This window comes from Rattus norvegicus, chromosome 14 (assembly GCF_021556685.1).
Source record: "Rattus norvegicus strain SHRSP/BbbUtx chromosome 14, alternate assembly SHRSP_T2T, whole genome shotgun sequence".
In the NCBI taxonomy this organism is placed as follows: Eukaryota; Metazoa; Chordata; class Mammalia; order Rodentia; family Muridae; genus Rattus; species Rattus norvegicus.
This window is the reverse complement of record NC_141547.1, coordinates 90,331,269-90,351,802: the sequence shown is the minus strand read 5'-3', so window position 1 is coordinate 90,351,802 and position 20,534 is coordinate 90,331,269. Positions and strand designations below refer to the sequence as shown.

General features: G+C 41.4%; 1 protein-coding gene and 1 long non-coding RNA gene across 10 annotated transcripts in view; one reads left to right on the top strand and one right to left on the bottom strand.

Moving 5' to 3' along the window:
- The window catches only part of Zpbp (zona pellucida binding protein), a 195,698-nt gene that overhangs the window by 98,840 nt on the left and 76,324 nt on the right, over nt 1-20,534 (top strand). The window lies entirely within an intron of this gene.
- LOC148001451 (uncharacterized) lies at nt 15,393-20,258 on the bottom strand. The gene is made up of 2 exons (XR_015637139.1): nt 20,050-20,258; nt 15,393-16,399 (listed from the first exon to the last, which is right to left on the bottom strand). It is a non-coding gene; the product is annotated as an uncharacterized LOC148001451 (long non-coding RNA).

Below are 20,534 nucleotides of genomic sequence, written 5' to 3'. Positions count from 1 at the left end.
TAAAGTCTTTGATTTCTTTCTTTACTTCTTGACCAAGTTATCATTGTGCAGAGTTAAGTTTTCATGAGTCTGTGTGCTTTCTGTTGATTTTGTTGTTATTGAAGTCCACCCTTAGTCCATGGCAATCTGATAGGATGCATGGAATTATTTCAATCTTCTTTATCTGTTGGGGCTTGTTTTGTGTCTGATTGTGTGGTCAGTTTTGGAGAAGGTCCCATGAGGTGCTGAGAAGAAGGTATATTCTCTTGTTTGGGAGTGAAATGTTCTGCTAAATCCATTTGTTTTGTAACTTCTGTTAGTTTTCCTGTGTCTTGGGTTAGTTTCTGTTTCAATGACTTGTCCATTGGTGAGAGTAGGGTGTTGAAGTCTCCCACTATAGTGTGTGGAGTTCAATGTGTGTTTTCGGTTTTAGTGAAATTTCTTTTACGAATGTGAATGTTCTTGCATTTGGGGCATAGATGTTCAGATCTGAGACTTCCTCTTGGTGGATTTTTCCTTTGTTGAATAAGAAGTGTCCTTCACCATCTAGTTTGATAATTTTGCTTGGGAGTCTATTTTATTGGATATTAGAATGTTTCTTGGGAACATTTGCTTAGAAAACTTTTTTCTATACCTTTACTCTAAGGTACTGTCTGTCTTTGTCACTGAGGTGTATTTCTTGTATGCATTAAAATTCTGGGTCCTGTTAATATATCCAGTATGTTAGTCTGTGTCTTTTCATTGGGGAATTGAGTCCATTGATGTTGAGAGATAATGAAGACAGATGACTGCTAGTTTTTGTTATTTTTTTGCTTGAGGTGATATTGTGTGCGTGAGTGTGTGCAAGCGTGCAACTCTTCTTTTGGGTTTGTTGTGAGATGTTTAATTTTTTGTGTTTTCTTGGGTGCAGTTAACCCTCTGTGTTGAAGTTTTCCTTCCATTGTCTTCTGTAGGGGTGGGCTAATAGGAAGATATTGTTTAAATTGATTTAGTCATGGAATATCTTGGTTTTATATTCTCTGGTGATTGAGGGTTTTTCAGGGTATAGTAGTCTGGGCTGGCACCTGTGTTCTCTCAGAGTCTGGATCACATCTGTCTAGGAGCTTCTGGCTTTTAGTGTCTCTCTTGAGAAGTCTGGTATAGGCTGATAGGTCAGCCTTTACATGTCACTTGGCCTTTTCCCCGTACAGCTTTTAATATTCTTTCTTTGTTCTATGCGTTTAGTGTTTTGATTATTATGTGACAAGATTTTCTTTGTTTTTTTTAAATTTTTTTATTATATATTTCTTACTTACATTTCAAAGGTTATTCCCCTTCCCGGTTTCCTGTCCATAAGCCCTCATTCCCTCCCATCCCCCTCCTCTATACGGGTATTCCCCCTATACATCACCCTTATTGCCCTCCCCATATTCCCCTGCACTGGGGGTCCAACTATGGCAAGACCAAGGGCTTTCCCTTCCACTGGTGCCCCAACAAGTCTATTCTCTGCTACATATGCAATTGGAGCCCTGGGTCAGTCCATGTATAGTCTTTCGGTAGTGGTTTAGTCCCTAGAAGCTCTGGTTGGTTGGCATTGTTGTTCTTATGGGGTTGCAAGCTCCTTCAGCTCTTTCAAGCCTTCCTCTAATTCACCACAAGGGGTCCTATTCTCAGTTCAGTGGTTTGCTGCTAGCATTGACCTCTGTATTGGACATGTTCTGCATGTGTCTCTCAGGAGAGATTTATATCCAGTCCCTTTCCACATGCATTTTTTAGCTTCATCAATCTTATCTAGTTTTGGTGGCTGTATATATATGAGCCACATGTGGGTCAGGCTCTGAATGGCCGTTCCTTGAGTTGCTGCTCTAAACTTTGCTTTCATGTCCCCTCCTATGGATGTTTTTTCCCCTTTTAAGAAGGAGTGGGAGCATCCACATTTTGGTCATCCTTCTTCTTGAACTTCCTGTGGTCTGTAGATTGCATCTTGGGTAATTTGAGCTTTTTGGCTAATATCCACTTATCAATGAGTGCATACCAAGTGTGTTTTTCTGTGATTGAGTAACCTCACTCAGGATGATATTTTCTAGTTCAAACAATTTGCCTATGAATTTCATGAAGTCATTGTTTTTGATAGCTGAGTCGTACTCCATTGTGTACATGTATCACATTTTCTGTATACATTCCTCTTTTGAAGGGCATCTGGGTTATTTCCAGCTTCTGGTTATTATAAATAAGGCCGCTGTGAACATAGTGGAGCATGTGTCTTTGTTGTATGTTGAAGCATCTTTTAGGTATATGCCCAAGAGAGGTATAGCTGGGTCCACAGGTAGTGTAATGTCCAATTTTCTGAGGAACCCCTGGACTGAGTTCCAGAGTGGTGGTACTGGTTTAAAATCCCACAAACAATGGAGGAGTGTTCCTTTTTCTCCACATCCTTGCCAGCATCTGCTGTCACCTGACTTTTTTATCTTAGCCATTCTGACTGATGTGAGGTGGAATCTCAGGGTTGTTTTTATTTGCATTTCCCTGATGACTAAGGATGTTGAACATTTCTTTAGGTGCTTTTTGGCCATTCGATAATCCTCAGCTGAGAATGTTTTATTTAGCTCTGTACCCCATTTTTAATAGGATTATTTGGTTCTCTGGAGTCTAACTTCTTGAGTTCTTTATATATTTTGGATATTAGCCCTCTATCAGATATAGGATTGTTAAAGATCTTTTCCCAATCTGTTGGTTGCCATTTTGTCCTAATGACAGTGTCCTTTGCCTTACAGAAGCTTTGCAGCTTTATGAGATCCCATTTGTTGATTCTTGATCTTAGATCATAAACCATTGGTATTTTGTTCAGGAAATTTTCCCCAGTGCCCATGTGTTTGAGACTCTTCCCCACTTTTTCTTCTATTAATTTGAGTGAATCTGGTTTGATGTGGAGGTCCTTGGTTCACTTGGACTTAAGCTTTGTACAGGGTGATAAGCATGGATCAATCTGCATTCTTCTACAACTGACCTCCAATTGAACCAGCACCATTTGTTGAAAATGCTATCTTTCTTCCATTGGATGGTTTTGGCTCCTTTGTCAAAAATCAAGTGACCATAGGTGTGTGGGTTCATTTCTGGATCTTCAATTCTATTCCACTGGTCTATCTGTTTGTCTCTGTACCAATACCATGCAGTTTTTATGACTATTGCTCTGTAATACTGCTTGAAGTCAGGGATGGTGATTCCCCCAGAAGTTCTTTTATTGTTGAGGATAGTTCTCGCTATCCTGGAATTTTTGTTATTCCAAATGAATTTGCCAATTTTTCTTTCTATCTCTATAAAGAATTGAGTAGGAATTTTGATGGGGATTGCATTGAACCTATAGATTACTTTTGGCAAAATGGCCATCTTTACTATATTAATCCTGCCAATCAATGAGCATGGGAGATCTTTCCGTCTTCTGAGATCTTCCTCAATTTCTTTCTTCAGTGATTTGAAGTTTTTGTCATACAGATCTTTCACTTGCTTGGTTAAAGTCACACCAAGATATTTTATATTATTTTGGACTATTGTGAAGGGTGTCATTTCCTTAATTTCTTTCTTAGCCTGTTTATCCTTTGAGTAGAGAAAGGCTACTGATTTGTTTGAGTTAATTTTATACCCAGCCACTTCGCTGAAGTTGTTTATCAGGTTAAGTAGTTCTCTCGTGGAACTTTTGGGGTCACTTAAGTACACCATCATATCATCTGCAAATAGTGATATTTTGATTTCTTCCCTTCCAATTTGTATCCCTTTGACCTCCTTTCGCTGTCACAAGTGACAAGATTTTCTGGTCTAATCTATTTGGTGTTCTGTAGACTTCTTGTACATTTATGACCATCACTTTTTTTTTTTTCCGGGAGCTGGGGACCAACCATCACTTTCTTTAAGTTGGGGAAGTTTTGTTCTGTGATTTTGTTGAAGATGTTTTCTGGCCCCTTGATCTAGGAATCTTTGCCCTCTTCTATTCTTATTATTCTTAGCTTTGATCTTTTCACTGTGTCCCAAATTTCCTGGATATTTTAGGTTTGGAGTTTTTTTCACATTTTATTTTATTTTATTTTTTTTTTATTTTTTGACTGGTGTGTCAATATCTTCTATGGTATCTTACACACCCGAAATTCTCTCTTCTATCTCTTGTATTCTGTCGGTGATGCTTGCATCTATAGCTCCTGATCTTTTTCCTACATTGTCCATCTCCAGGGTAGCCTCCTTTTGTGTTGTCTTTATTGTTTTTATTTCATTTTTAGGTCTTATATCATTTTGTTCAATTCTTTCATCTGCTTCATTGTATTTTCCTGTATTTCTTAAAAGGGATTTATTTGTTTCCTCTTTAAGGGCTTCTGCCTGTTTGCCTGTTTTTCCTGTATTTCTTTGAGAGAGTTATTTATATCCTCCTTAAGGCCTCGGTCATCTTCTTGAGATGGGATTTTAGGTAAGAATCTTGCTTTCCAGGTGTGTTAGGGTGGAAGAACTGGGTTTTGATGGTGCTCAATTGCATTGTATTCTGTCACTTGTGTTTGCTTGCCTCTTGCCATCTGCTTTTCTCTGGTGTTAACTGGCTTGCGTGTCTCTGACTGGAGTTGACCTCCTTGGTGGTCCTTTTATTTTGTTTGAAGAGAAGTCTTTAAACAGGTCACCATGTCAGTAATCTTTTCCTCTAGTGCTCTTGAGGCTCTCTGGACTCAGAAGAGATTTTACACCTTTGAGTTAGTTCTTCAGCGTGGATTGTGTAGGCCTCTTACTACCCTATAGCTGTCAGCAACCATCAGTTCTTTTTATCCTTGACAGGGAAAGCATTTGAGTAAAAGTGACTTGTTGACCTTTTCTATAAAATATGGCTGTCCTTTGTTCTAAATTAAGAAAAGCAGTACCTTGGTTTGTTTTCTGTGTTGTTATAGACAAGCAGAGCTCTTTGAATTTTGGGTTTCTTGATCCTTTCTCTGTAAATACTCTGAAATAGTAAATGTCTGTCTTTTGTGGTGTCATTTTTCTTGAATGTTTGTTTAGAAAGGGAACTTCTTTTACCACTTGTTAGAAAATAAAGCCCTCATTTAGAAAAGAAGAAAATGAAATGTTTTATTTCCCATAGCAAGAATTACCTGAGGTGGCCACACTGTACTAGTTTGCAGTCCTCCTAGCAATGAGTAGGTGTTCCCCTTTTCCTGCATACTTGTCAGCATGTGTTACCATAATTTTTTGATATTGTCCATTCTAACTATTCTAATATGAAATCTTAAATTTGTTTTAATTTTCATTTTCCTGATGACTAAGGATGTTGAACATTTCTTAAGTGTTTCTTAGCCACTTGTGTTGTATCTTTTGAGAACATTGCTTAGATCTGTACTCTATTTTTAAATTGGGATTATTTTCTTCTTTTAATGTTCAGGTGTTTTATGTTCTCTATATACTTAAGATATTAATCCTCTATCAGATATATAATTGGTAAAGGTTTTTTTCCCATTCTCTAGACTGTATCTTTTCTCAGTGACCCTATCCTTTGTCATACAGCTTTTTAAGCTTCATGAGAACACACTTATTAATTATTGGCCTTATACTGTGCTAATGGTGTCATGTTCAAACAGTCTCATATGAATGAGGTAAAGGATATTCCTTTCTTTCTCTTCTTTCACATTCTGAATATCTCTTATGTTGTGGTTTTGGTCTATTTGCAATTAAGTTTTTTTCAGGGTGATAAATTTGGATGTAATTGCATTCTTTATGTGAAACCATCTACTTTGACAAGCACCATTTGTTGAAGATATCTTTTGTTCAGTATGTATTTTTGCCTGTTTGTCAAAAATCAGCTGTCCATGAAGTGTGTGGACTTATTTCTGGGTCTTTAAATCGATTCTGTTGATCAAAGAGTCAGGCTCTTATTTGCCTGAAACATGTATTTTTTTTTCCAGTTCTAAGTCTATTATTTGAATTAATCTTGTTTCTTTAATTGTTTTGGACTGCAACCATTCTGTATCTGTTATTGAGTCTCCAAGAGGAAATTTAAAAGTTAACTTGGATTTTTCTTGCCCTTTACCACCTTTGCAGCATCCTTGTTTATGTCTCAAGGAGATTGGCTCATGAAGCAAGTACAGAGCAAAGCTCGACCTTATAAGGACATATCTGACCTTTCACAGTAGTGAGTTCATTCACTGTGCAGCACTTTTCAGTTTTCTTCTATAAATACTTTTTGTGATGTAGTCATTTAGTGATAAGGTTTCCAGTTTTATCCTTGTTTCTTTTTATTTCCATTTGAGAGTTATTCCTTACTAAGACAAAACTACTGTCTAAAAAGTTTCCTTATCCAGAAATATTCCGTCTTCAAAAAATTTTACCCCAAATATCTCATATCTATAATTTTCAGGAGTCTTTAATAAATATTTGTGTGTGTGCTTATGTAAATGATGCTTTTATTTCCTCAGAGTAAGTGATGAGATGAGAGCTGTATCCAGTGTAAATTCATGGCTTGGGTTGAGCCTAGGGTGTTTCCTCTTCTGTTATAAATACCTGTAGGCCTAGGCCTGCAAGCTTCTATCCTCTCTACAATCTAATTTTCCTAACTGACTGATGTAATCTGGCTTTTCTTGACTTCTGACCAAATTACTCTGCCAGCCTCATACTAACTTTGGTAATATGTTCTAGTTTTTGACTTCTCCTTATTCTCTGTCTAGTTCTGTCTTCACTTGTGTCTAACTTGTTCTCTTTGTAACCTGTCTTTGTAAAACTGCCCTGGTAAAATTGCCATTCACCCATACCACCCACCACATGCCACGTTACCTTTTCTCTCTTAGTCCTCTTATGTCACATATCTTCCTCTGCTCTTCTCATGTGAGTGGGTGTATCCTATCTCTGATTCATTCTGTCAGATCTTTCTCTGATTTCTCACTTTGTCTGCCCCTAACTTAGACATTAGTTTCTAATATTGCTGCTTCCTTCTATAAACTAACCTTGCCTTCATTATTAGAGATTAAAGGTGTGTACCAAGTGCTTGTCTCTATTCCAGCCAGATCACACTGTGATCCAGGGCATGCCTGCATTCTTCTGAACGTGATCTCTTGCCAGAGCAGCCGTGTTGCTAGATTAAAATTCCTCTACATCTTCCCCGCTTCTGTTTAAGCTAGAAATTGTATACATTTTAACTTTTAAAACTGAAACTATTATCAGTCTCACAAACCTGACAGTCTAAATGTCCTTATGAAGATCTGTTGAGGCCATGATCCTGCAGTTCTGATTATATGTCCTTCAGCAAATGTCCATTTCAGTATCAAGGTTTTCCAGTCTGCCCATCTCATGAATGATCTGTCATTTTATTTTTAGCCAGTTTGTTGAGTTGCCCCCATGTAGGAGGGGTCAGCTTTATGCATTGTCTGCATTGCTGTCTTTCTGTATCTCTTCCTTTCTTAAGTCCTGCCTTTTATGTGGAAGCTTTTTCTATTCATGTTGGGATCTGAGAGTCACCTCACAAATTACACAAACATTGATCTCAGACAGGGATGGGATTGAACACATATCCCAATATTGATCAGTTCAGGGACATAGCTCAACATTATCTGAACTGCTACAACAGTCATTTCTCAAGGCAGATTTGTACAGGAAAACACCCACAAAACCACGATGAACTCATATAGGTACAGGAAGTATTGCCCTGTGATCACCTCTGACTCAACATATTTCAGCATAACAGTTCATACTGACTTTTAACTTGATGGGTCCTACATAAAGCTTTGTGGAATTTCTTAAGACTAACAAACCTCGTGCACATCATACAGAGCATTACAGGGGATGTAGTACCCGTCCCTCTGCTGGGGACACTGTCCATCCTCTGGAGGTGGCCTCCTCAGGTTCCATCTCTCCACTGTTGAGGATGTTGACTAAGGTCACCACAGAGAGTCCTGGGCCCTCTCTTATCCCAGGTCTCTGGGACTCTCGAGAGGCTCACTCCTATTTCCCACTCCCAGAAACTGCCTATTTCCATTCATTCTCCTGGCCTTCTGGGCTCCTCTCTTGTCTTTCCCCCTTATGATCCTGCCCTCCTTTCCCCCTTAGCCTTCCCATCTCCCACTCAGGTCTTCCCCTTCCTCTGCTTACATGATTAATTTGTTCCCCTTTCTAAGTGGGATTGAAGCATTCTCACTTGGACCTTCCTTCTTGTTAAACTTCTTAGGGTCTGTGGCTTGTAGCATGGCTATTTTGTACTTTTTGGCTAATATCCACTTATAAGTGTGTACATACTTCGTCCTTTTGGTTCTGGTTTACCTCACTCAGGATATTTCCTGTTCCATCACTTGCCAACAGAATTCATGATGTCCTCATTTTTATTTATTTTTTATTATTTTTAATCTTTTTTTACAGTTCCTCATCCCATCCCTCCTCCCCAGTCTCCAAGAGGATGTCCCCACTCTACCACCACCCCCCAGCCCCCACTCCCCAACCAAGCCTTCCCATTTCCTAGGGCCTCAAGTCTCTTTAAGGGTTAGGTGCATCTTTTCTCATCAAGGCCAGACCAGGCAGTCCTCTGCTTTATATGATTCAGGGGCCTCAGACCAGCTTGTGTATGCTGCCTGGTTGGTAGCTCCCTGTCGGAGAGATCTCAGAGGTCCAGATTACATGAGACTGCTAGTCTTCCTATAGGGCTGCTCTCTTCCTCAAGTTCTTGTGGCCTTTCCCCAATTCAACCACAGCGCTCCCCAACTTCAGATCATTGGCTGGGTGTAAGTATCTGCTTCTGTCTCAGTCAGCTGTTTGTTGGGCCTCTCTGAGGGCAGCCATGCTAGGTTCCTGTATGTAAATATATCAGCATATATTAGCATATACTCATAGCATCAGTAATAGGCCTTGGAACCTCCCCTTGAGATGGGTCCAAATTTGGTCCTATCCCTAGATTTCCTTTTCCTTTGTCTCTTCTACATTTTTGTCCCTTCAGTTCTTTTAGACAGGGACAATTCTGGGTCAGAGTTTTTGACTGTAGAATGGCAACCCCATCCTTCCACTTGGTGCCATCTTTCTACTGGAGGTATATTCTACAAGTTCTCTCTCCTCACTGTTGGACATTTTATCCAAGGTCCCTCCCTTTGAGTCTTGAGATGATCTTACCTCCCAGGTCTCTGGAACATTCTAGAGGGTCCCGCTACCCTACCTCCCACCTCCCGAGGTTGTATATTTTAATTCATTCTTCTGGCCTATGGGACTTCACTCCTGGGCCCCTCCAATACCTGATCATGTTTCCCCTTTGCCCTGTCCCTCTCTTCTCCCACCCAGTTCCCTCCCTTCCTCTGCCCTCTCTTTTTTTCTGCCTCCCAAGTGGAGTTGAAGCATCCTCACTTGGGCCCTTTGACTTGTTAACCTTCTTGAGTTCTGTGGACTATATCCTGGGCATTCTGTACTTTGTTGGCTAATATCCAGATATAAATGAGTAAAGAACATACATGACCTTTGGGGTCTGAGATGCTTCACTCAGGATGGTATTTTCTACTTCATACATTTGCCTGCAAAATTCATGATTTCCTCATTCTTAATTCCATTGTAAAATGAACCACATTTTCTGTATCCGTTCTACTGTTGTGGGACATCTGGATTGTTTCCAGCTTCTGGAACAATTTTCTGAGGAACCTCCAAATTGATTTCCAGAGCGGTTGTACCAGTTTGCAATCTCACCAGCAAAGGAGGAGTGTTGTTCTTTCTCCGAATTCTTGCCAACATGTGCTGACATCATAGTTTTTGATCTAGTTTTGAACCAACATTTTGATTGGTATAAAGTGAACTCTCAGGGTCATGCCCTTGATGACTACTGACTTTGAACGTTTCTTTAAGTGCTTCTCAGCCATTCCTCTGTTGTGAATTCTGTTTAGTTCTATACCCCATTTTTTGATTAGGATGCTTTTTTTTTGGAGGTTAGCTTCTTGAGTTCTTTATATATTTTGGATATTAGCCCTCTAATGGATGTAGGGTTAGTGGAATCTTTCCCCAATCTGTAGGTTGCTGATTTTCCCTATTGGCTATATCCTTTGACTAAACAGAAACTTTTCAGTTTCATGAGGTCTCATTTATCAATTCTTGTTCTTAGAGCCTGAACCATTGGAGTTCTGTTTAGAAAATTTCCCCCTACACCCATGAGTTCGAGGCTTTTTTCCACTTTCTCTTCTCTAGATTCAGTGTATCTGGTTTTATGTGGAGGTCCTTAATCTGCATGGACTTGAGCTTTGTGAAAGTGACAAATGTGGATCTATTTTCACTTTTCTACATACCACCTGCCAGTTAGACCAGAACCATTTTTTGAAGATGCTTTCTTTTTTTTCATTGTATATTTTTGGCTTCTTTGTCAAAGATCAAGTGTTCATAATCATGTGCGTTTATTTCCGGATTTTCAGTTCTATTCCATTGATCAATGTGTCTGTCTCTGTGCCAATACCATGCCATTTTTATCACTATCGCTCTTGAGGTTAAGGACCTCAAGAGTTCTTTCATTGTTAAAAATTCTTTTTTCTCATCCTGGGTTTTGTGTTTTTCTACATGAAATTGAGACTTGTGCTTTTCATGTCTTTGAAGAATTGTGTTGAAATTTTGATGGGAATTGCATTGAATCTATAGATTGCCTTTGGTAAGATGGCCATTTTTACTATGTTAATCCTACCAATCCACGAGCATGGGGTATCTCTCCATTTCCTGAGGTCTTCTTTTGATTTCTTTCTTAAGAGACGTGAAGTTCTCTCTCTCTTTTTTCTTTTTTAAATTTCATCCAAATTTATTTACATTAGATATTGCATTGTGCATTAGGTTTTCATGCTGTTAGAGAGAGCTAAATAATTCTCTTTGTTTTCATTTTTAATTTTTTTCTAGTTTTGTTTTTTCTTTTTTATTATTATTTTTTTATTGTTGATAGCATTGTGCTGATGGGACTAAATAAAGAACATGTGGAAATGGATGCTTCATTGGGGGGAGGTTTTAATTATGGATAATAGAGTGAAAATATGCAGGGGCATCTAGAAGAGTCCAGAGCAGAGAGAAAATGGAATAGACTGGTCATGGCTAGGGCTTGCTATGAGGGGATAACAGGGAAGTGGGAGGAGAAGGGAGGAAGAGATAAAGAATGTCAAGGGGTGGTGGTTTTAAGAAAGAAGAATAGCTGGGGGAAAGGAGGTCCTTGAGCAGGAGCAAGCTAGGAGTTTAAGGAGTTAGTGCCAGAGAGGAGCCATGGAGGCTTTGAAATGTATATTACATGTGAAGGGGCTCAGAGGCTGGCATGGGCTTTGATATGCTGATAGCTGCTACAGGTATAAGTCAATGGAGAGCCATGAGTCCCTTCTGCCAGAGGCTAGGGAAATGGATCCTTTCTGTGGATAGAAAATCTGTCTCAGGAGTTCCTGAGGAATGCTGGTTTTTATCTAACTAGCAGAAATTCTTCTGTAGTACAGTTTGAATTGAACCAAGACTGTCATTTCTGGATATATGGACTGCCTGAGACCTATCAGCTAATAAGACTGTGAGAAATAGCAATATTCTAGATTTATTGCAGAGGCATTCTGTATGTCAGAGGTTACTGACAAATTAAATTTCTGTGTCTCATGCGAATGTTACAAAAATGATTTTAGAACTTTTTTTTATTGTTTTATATATAGGAATTTTTGTCTGCAAGTATGTCTGTGTAAGATGTTTGTGCCTGGTGCCCATGGATACTAAAAGAAGGTGTCAGATCCCTTGGAATTGGAGTTTAAATGGCAGTTGTGGGCCACTATGTAGGAACGAGGAATCAAATCACTGTCCTCTGGAAGAGTAGCCTATGTTCTTAACCTCTGAGCCATCTCTATAACGCCCAACATGTGATTCTGATATTCATGTGGACATGAGAACTTCTTTTGTGGCTTCTGTTTGGTCTTTTTCCTCAGCCTTCTCTTCATGTTCATGAGACAGGTATTGTGGTTAAGTAAGTTCTATGCATGAGTTTAGCAACAAGAATTGCTACCTAAAAAGCAGAGCTGCTACCAGTGCTTCTGAGTACCCAATCTTCCTCTAGGAGAAGGCAGTCAGTCCTCTAGGAGAAGCCAATACTGACACCATACTTAGCCCTATTCTATAACCTACTAATGGCAGGTTGGTTATACTGGGCCACTTCATCCTGTAAGGGAGTGTGTTTTGTGGCTTATGGAATAAGCACTCTAAATGTAGTTACACTCTTCCTTGTGGCAATGTTTATGACAGAGTTACTCAGCATGGGCCTGTAGAGTTCTTTTTTCTTTTCTTCCCTGATCAAATTACCATTGAGTAGACAGTTGTTCAGTTTTGCTTTGCTCAGAGAGCTTGGAGAGCAGGAAAGTTGGGGGGTGGTGATGGGGTTCTTACATTTTTTTTTCAAATTACTATTTTTTATTGGATTTTTTATTTGCATTTCAAATGTTATTCCCTTTCCTGGTTTCCCATCCATAAATCTGATATCCCACCCCTCCCCTTTCTTTTATGAGGGTGTTCCCCTTCCCTCCTCCCTGCTGGGGGTGTCCAGCCTTGGCAGGACCAAGGGCTTTTCCTCCCATTGGTGCCCATCCTCTGCTACATTTGCAGCTAGAGCCATGAGTCTGTCCATGTGTAACTCCTTGGGTAGTGGTTTAGTCCTTGGGAGCTCTGGTTGTATTACTGTTCTTTTTTTTATTTATATTTCAAATGTTGTTCCCTTTCCCGGTTTCCCATCCATAAGCCCCCATCCCATCCCCTCTTCCCCTTCTTCTATGTGGGTGTTCTTCCTCCCCAACCACACCCCCTTCCCACCCTGACATTCTCCTACACTGGGGGGGTCCAGCCTTCGCAGGACCAAGGGCTTCTTCTCCCATTGTAACTATGTAGTTTTAAATGTCACAATTGTTATTTTTCAAATTTCCCTAATTTACTTTAATTTCTTCCCACTAATTGTTTTGTCAGTTAGTGTTTTTGCATCATTCCCTGTCTGCCTTTATTAATTGATCACTAGGTCCAGTGGGCAGATTTGAATTCTTTTTTTTTTTTTAAGTTTATTCATCTTTTTTATATTGGATAGTTTATGTAGTTACATTTTTTCTTTTATTGAATGTCATTTTATTTACATTTCAAATGTTCCCTTTCCCGGTTTCCCCTCCATAAGCCCCCTATCCCATCCCCCTCCCCTTCTACACACAGGGTTCCCCTCCTCATCCACACCCCTTTCTAATTCCTCCTGACATTCCCCTACACTGCAGGGAGCAGGGCGGTTCAGCCTTGGACCAAGGACTATTCCTTCCATTGGTGCCCAACAAGGCCGTCCTCTGCTACATATGCAGCTGGAAACATGGATCTGTCTATGTGTACTCTTTGGGTAGTGCTTTAATCCCTAGGAGCTCTGGTTGGTTGGTATTGTTGTTCTTATGGGGTTGCAAGCCCCTTAGGCTTCTTCAAACTTTTCTCTGACTCCTCCAATGGGGACCCCATTCTCAATTCAGTGGTTGACTGCGAGCATTCACCTCTGTATTTGTCATGCCCTGGCTAAGCCTTTCAAGAGGCACCTGTATCAGACTCCTGTCAGCATGCATTTCTTGGCATCATCAATATTGTATAGGTTTGGTGGATATCTCTATCTTTCTTTCTTTCTTTCTTTCTATCTATCTATCTATCTATCTATCTATCTATCTATCTATCTATCTATCTATCTATCTATGGGTTGTATCCCTAGGTGGGGCAGGCTCTGAATGGCCATTTGGCCATTCCTTCACTCTTTACTCCAAACTTTGTCTCTTTATCTCCTCCTATGAATATTTTTTGTCCCCCTTTTAAGAAGGACTGAAGCATCCGCACTTTGATCATCCTTCTTGAGCTTCATGTGGTTTGTGGATTGTATCTTGGGTAATTCAAGCTATGGGGCTGATAGCCACTTATCAGTGAGTACATACTGTGTGCGTGTATGTGTGCATGCATGCATGCTTTTGTGTGTGCGTATGTGTGTGTGTGTTTGTTTGTTTGTTTTTGTGATTGGGTTACCTCACTCAGGATGATATTCTCTAATTCCATCCATTTGTCAGTAAATTGTGATTCTTTTTAATATCTGAGTAGTACTCAATTGCATAAATAAACCATATTGTCTATATCCACTCTGTTAAAGGAAATCTGGGTTCTTTCCAACTTTTGGTTATTATAAATAAGGCTGCAATGAACATAGTGGAGCATGTGTCTTTGTTATATGTTGGGAGCATCTTTTGGGTATAAGCCCAGAAGGGGTGTAGCTGGGTCCTCAGGTCCAATTTTCTGAGGAAACTCCAGACTGATTTCCAGAGTGGTTGTATCAGTTTGCAATCCCACCAACAATGGAGGAGTGTTCCTCTTTCTCCACATCCTTGCCAGCATCTGCTGTCACCTGAGTTTCTTTATCTTAGCCATTCTGACTGGTATGAGGTGGAATCTGAGGGTTTTGATTTACATTTTCCTGATGACTAAGGATGTTGAACATTTCTTTAGATAATTCTCAGCCATTTGATATTCCTTAGCTGAGAATTGTTGTTAGCTCTCTAACCCATTTTTAATAGGGTTATTTGGCTCTCTGAAGTCTAACTTTTTGAGTTTCTTGTATATATTGGATATTAGCCATCTATCAGATGTAGGATTGGTAAAGATCTTTTCCCAATCTGTTGGTTGCTGTTTTGTCCTAATGACAGTGTTCTTTGCCTTTCAGAAACTTTGCAGTTTTATGAGGTCCCATGTGTTGATTCTTGATCTTAGAGCATAAGCCATTGGTGTTCTGTTCAGGAAATTTTCCCCAGTGCCCATGTGTTCCAGGCTCTTCCCCACTTTTTTTTTCCATTAGCTTGAATGTATCTGGTTTTATGTGGAAGTCCTTGATCTTCTTGGACTTTAAGCTTTGCACAGGGCGATATGAAGGGATTGATTTGCATTCTTCTACGTGCTGACCTCTAGATGAACCAGCACCATTTGTTGAAAATGCTATCATTTTCCACTGGATGGTTTTAGCCCCTTTGTCAAAGATCAATTGACCATAGGTGTCTGGGTTTGTTTATGGGTCTTCAATTCTGTTCCACTTATCCATCTGCCTGTCTCTGTACCAATACCATATCAATTTTATAACTACTGCTCAGTAGTACTTCTTGAGCACAGGGATGGTGATTCCCCCAGAAGTTCTTTAATTTTTGAAGATAGTTTTAAATATCCTGTTTTTTTTGTTATTCCAAATGAATTTGCAAATTGCTCTTTCTCTATTAAGAATTGAGTAGGAATTTTGATGGGGATTGTATTGAATCTGTAGATTGCTTTTGGCAAAATGGCCATTTTTACTATATTAATCCTGCCAACCTATGAGCATGGGAGTTCTTTTCATCATCTGAGATCTTCAATTTCTTTCTTCACTTGACGTTCTTGTCATACAGTGCCTCGCCCAACCTCGACCAGCAAGGAAGACAGTCCTCCACAGGAGATCTTCTTCAAGCAGTTTTATTCAGGAACCTTGATTCAATCTTCTGACCTCTCTCTCTTCTGGCTCTCTCTCCCCAGGGAACGCCCTGCACCACACTTAAATAGCTAGCACTGGCCAGTCCTAGCAAGCCATGTGGGTCATGTAGATAGGCTGTCACTATGCGGAAGCTAGTGGGCCAGGCAGACATAGCCAAATAAGGACTTGTTTACTGCAAGGAGCGCTCACTATTGGGAGGGTGGAAGGCGGAAACCAGCGCCATCTTTGAGGCGAGGCACGTCGCAGCTCTCTACAGTTCCCCCTTTTTGTTTAATTAATCAAGCAGGCAAAGGCACCACTGAGCGTGGCAACCGCCCGTCTTAGGATCATCCCTTCATTAAACCCATCGTAGGACACCTCGTCACCCACAAGGTTCCGTGCCTTAGGTAGAAGGGAAGTTGCCCGTCACTGGGCAAGGTCACTCACATATACTGGGGGGGGGGGGGTGGGTACAACTAGGTCTTCTGAATGACCGAAGCCAGGCTTGAGGGGACTGTCCTGCTTTAATGGCTGCAAATGCCTGTACCACCATAACCACATGCCGCCTCTGGACAAACCTCATTCTGCAGAGACAGCACAGGCTCACTAGGGAGACCAGCAGCAAGAGTCCAGCTAGGGCTCCCATACCCGCCCACTCCCTCAGATGATTCATAGCAGCAGCAATCCAAGATGACAAACTCATAGCCAGTCTAGGTCACGATGGCTACACGTAGCTGATCCATTAAGAAATCGAATTCTCCAGTCCAATTACCTAAAAGATATCTTGACAACTGTTTAGACAAATTAGAGGAGTGGGCTTAAAGGTCATGATGTATCGGCATGAGTCTCGGGAACACCGGTAGTATCCCCCACCGGGGCTCCATTTGGACCAGCATTTGGGTCACACCGAGAAGTGTCAGCAACAGCAGGATCTTCATTCTTGTTGTACCTCCTGGTCAATCTTTCAGGGACCCACAACGGATCTTGCCGGTCCTGAGGAAACACACAAACAGACCGTCTTGCCCACGCCAACACAGGGTCTGGCTCATGCCATAAGCCAGTGAGCACATCTTTCCATTTCACATAACCTTTCAATGTGCCCACCCAACACTGATGTTGGTCAGCGGCAGAAAGGCCATCATCATCCAAATTTAAAAAATTAAGAGTAAAAAGGGCTAAGGATATCTGTTCCTTGGGAGTTCTGCCATGGCCTATTCCTCCTTTTTGTTTAATTAAGCATTCCTTTAATGTACGATGTGCTCGCTCAACAATACCTTGACCTTGGGGATTATAAGGCAGGCCATGGCTCAACTGCACATCCATCTGTTTACAAAAGGATTTGAAAGATTGGGCAGTGTATGCTGGGCCATTGTCAGTTCTTAAGTGTTGAGGCTTTCCCCAAGCAGCCCAGGCTTCTAGGCAGTGTCCAATAACATTGCGTGCCTTTTCCCGCATGAATGACACCTGAGCAGGTATCCACAGAAACATGAATGTATTTTAGAGTCCCAAATCCAGATATGTGAGTTACATCCATTTGCCAATCTTTAAAGGCAGTAAGCTCCTGGGATTAACTCCCACACTAGGGGGAAGTTGGAAAGTGATACACTGTTGACATCCTAAAACTATCTGTCGAGCATCTGCTCGAGACAGATGAAACTTCTGCTGTAAGGTTTTGGTAGGCACATGAAATTGTTGATGAAACTGTCGGGCTTGATCCAATGATGAGCTTAAGAAGATAAACTCCATTCGGGTACATCTATCCACAAGATCATTTCCCTCACTGAGAGGACCAGGCAAACCTGTATGAGCTCTAATATGTTGGACAAAAAACTTGTGACCTCTTTTCCAGATCAATTCCTGAAGTCCCCTCAGCAGCTGGCATACCGTGCTGCTAATTTTAATAGGGCCAGCCACTTCTAATATCTTAACTGCATTAACAACATATGATGAATCAGAGAGCAAATTAAAGGCAAAAGAACAATTTTTAAACACTTCCAGCACAATTTTGAGTTCAATTACTTGTGGAGAGTTGGGTTGATATTGACACAAAATTGGCTCTTGATGGTCAACCATATAGGCTCCACAGCCATTTTTGGATCCATCTGTAAAAATGTTTGGGGCCCCCTGTATGGGAACACTGGAGGTAACCTTAGGAAAAATCACGGATGTTCCTTAAAGAAGGATAGCAGAGGGTGTTTTGGATAATGACTATCTATCTCTCCATGGAATCCACAGCATAATATAGCCCAATCATCCACAGTGCCGCACAAGATCTTCATCTGCTGACCTGTATAGGGCACTATGATCGAGGTTGGGGAAACACCAAAATATTGTATGCACTGTTGAATCCCATTCAGGGCTAATCGTGCAACTGCTGTAGGATAATACTCTACTGATCTAGCTGGAGAAGCTCTGGGATAAACCCCAAGCAGAGGGCCATCTTGTCACAACAATCCTGTGGGCTGCACGTAGGTGGCTAGAATGCATAGCACCATGTCTGCACCCTCCTTCCATCGATGTAACACTGCGCCTTGTAATCCCTTTTCAACCTTCTTTAAAGCTTCCCTTGCTTCATCAGTCAATTGTCTAGGGGAATCCAAGGCCGAATTCCCAGCCAAAATATTATACAATGGTTTTAATTCATAATTTGGTAATTTTAAATAACATCTGACCCAATTAATATCTCCCAATAATTTTTGAAAGTCATTAAGAGTCTTAAGGTTATCTTTCCTCAATTCAACTTTTGGTCCTAAATAATTTACAAGATTGCCCTTTTGTACCTTTTCAGGGGCAATAATCAATCCTTTACCTTCTAGCAATTTAACTAAATCTCCATATGCTAAATCTAAAATCTCTTCACTCTTTGCAGTTAAAAGGATATCATCCAAAAAATGTACGCATCTCAGTGCGGGAAACTTCTGTCTTAATGGGGCGATGGCGTTGCCCACAAAAAGTTGACACATAGTAGGGCTATTGGCCATACCCTGTGGTAAAACCACCCATTCATATCTTTGATCAGGTTCTTCATGATTGCAGGATGGAACAGTAAAAGCAAACCTTTCACTATCCCTTGGACAAAGAGGTATGGAAAAAGCCATCTTTTATATCAGTCACTACAGCAGGCCAACAGGCTGGCAGAGAGGACAGCAGCCGCAAGTCCAGCATTAGTCAAAGGTCCCCTTTTTCTCTACAGACCTTCATCCAAGCTTCAAGTCCCTTGTTCTTGTAAGGAGTGATAGCGGCTCGGCATTCCCCTGTGCACTGTTCATAGGCCAACTGTTTAATCAAGGGCATAGCGGTATCGGGGTCTCCAAAGACTTTCCCTGCTGCTTCTACTAATCGGGGTACAAAGTCAGAGAATGGCTCCATAGGTCCTTGAAGGATCTTGGTGAGGTTTCCACTCACTTCTCCCTTATTAGGTAAGGATTTCCATGCCTTTGTTGCAACTTCATTAATCTGCTGGTAAACCTGTCCTGGATACCCTGTCTGAGCATTGGCAAAGCGTCCCTGACCCAGCAGCATATCCCTATCCCAGGCAGCCTGGCCGCCCCCCGCTGCCAAATTAGCGGCAGCCTGTTCATTGGCAAACTCAATAAGAAAAGCTTTCCAGTCCAAATACTGTCCCGGACTAAGACAGGCCCAAGCAAGGTTAGTCCAGTCACTAGGAGTCATGCAAAATCTGTGTAAGGCCTCAACCTGAGCTACGGTAAATGAGGCCGCAATGCCATATGTCCTGACTGATTCCGCCAGGGACTTGATCACCTTAAAGTCTAAAGGCTCATGATACCTTTGTTGATTTGCATCCACATAAACAGGATAGGCCAGATGTAGTTCTGTGTGGACTGCCTTCCACACTTCTGGGCAGAATGTACTACCCGAAACTCTACTTCCTCCCTCTACAACACTGTAGGGAGGAGGAGCCGAGGGGAACCGCCCAGGAGGTTCCTCCACCATTTTAGGCTTTTTCCTTTTCTTCTTCTGTCTATTCCTTAGAGACTGTTTCCGCATTTGATCTATCAACTCTTGTAACTCTTCTTCTGAATCTGTTTCATCTGTTTCCTCCTCTGTATCTGTCTTTTCTGAGTCTGTCTCCTTTGCGCTTCCCTGCTTTTCTGACCTCTCCTCTTGAAGCATTTCTAGGGCACCTTGTCCCTTCTCTATGGCTGCCTGACAACATTTCTGATCCTCAAGGCAGCTACGCACTAAGTGCCATACTGTACGGACCCCAGGTCTTAGAGTCCCCTGTTCCGGGCAAAATCAAGGTCTTTCCCTAACTTGTCCCAGCTCGCCACCGTGAGATTACCAGAGGCTGTGAACCAGGGTGCAATGGCTTCGCATTCACCCAAAATTCTCTCTCTGGTGCTTCTTTTTATTTTTAGTTTCTTTCGCTCAAACAGCTCTTGAAGAGCCAGAAAAGTTGGATGAGACTGTGAGGTCCCCATGACAAAAACTTTCTATGCTGCTACGGCTAAATTCACCACGCGTCTTGCTACTTTCGGTTCGCTGCTACCATGAACTTTACTTTCGGTTCGCTGCTACCACGAACTTTACTTTTGGTTCGCTGTTACAGCGAACTTTACTTGCTCACTACCCTGAGACTTTATAGCCGCTTATTTCCCACGGTCCTTATTGTCCCACCTTACCTTGGGAGCTTTCCAGCGCTGCCCTGACTGCAAGAAGTTCTGATCTCGGAGAGAGTTGAATCCCTTTACGGTGGATTCGAGGATTGCCCGTACAGGTCACCACTTGCCGTGCCAGCAAGGAAGACACGACCACAGGAGATCTTCAAGCAGTTTTATTCAGGAACCTTGATTCAATCTTCTGACCTCTCTCTCTTCTGGCTCTCTCTCTCCAGGGAACGCCCTGCACCACACTTAAATAGCTAGCACTGGCCAGTCCTAGCAAGCCATGTGGGTCATGTAGATAGGCTGTCACTATGCAGAAGCTAGTGGGCCAGGCAGACATAGCCAAATAAGGACTTGGTTACTGCAAGGAGCGCTCACCTTTGGGAGGGTGGAAGGCAGAAACCAGCGCCATCTTTGAGGCGAGGCACGTCGCTGCTCTCTACAATACAGATCTTTCACTTGCTTGGTTAAAGTCACACCGAGGTATTTTCTATTATTTGGGA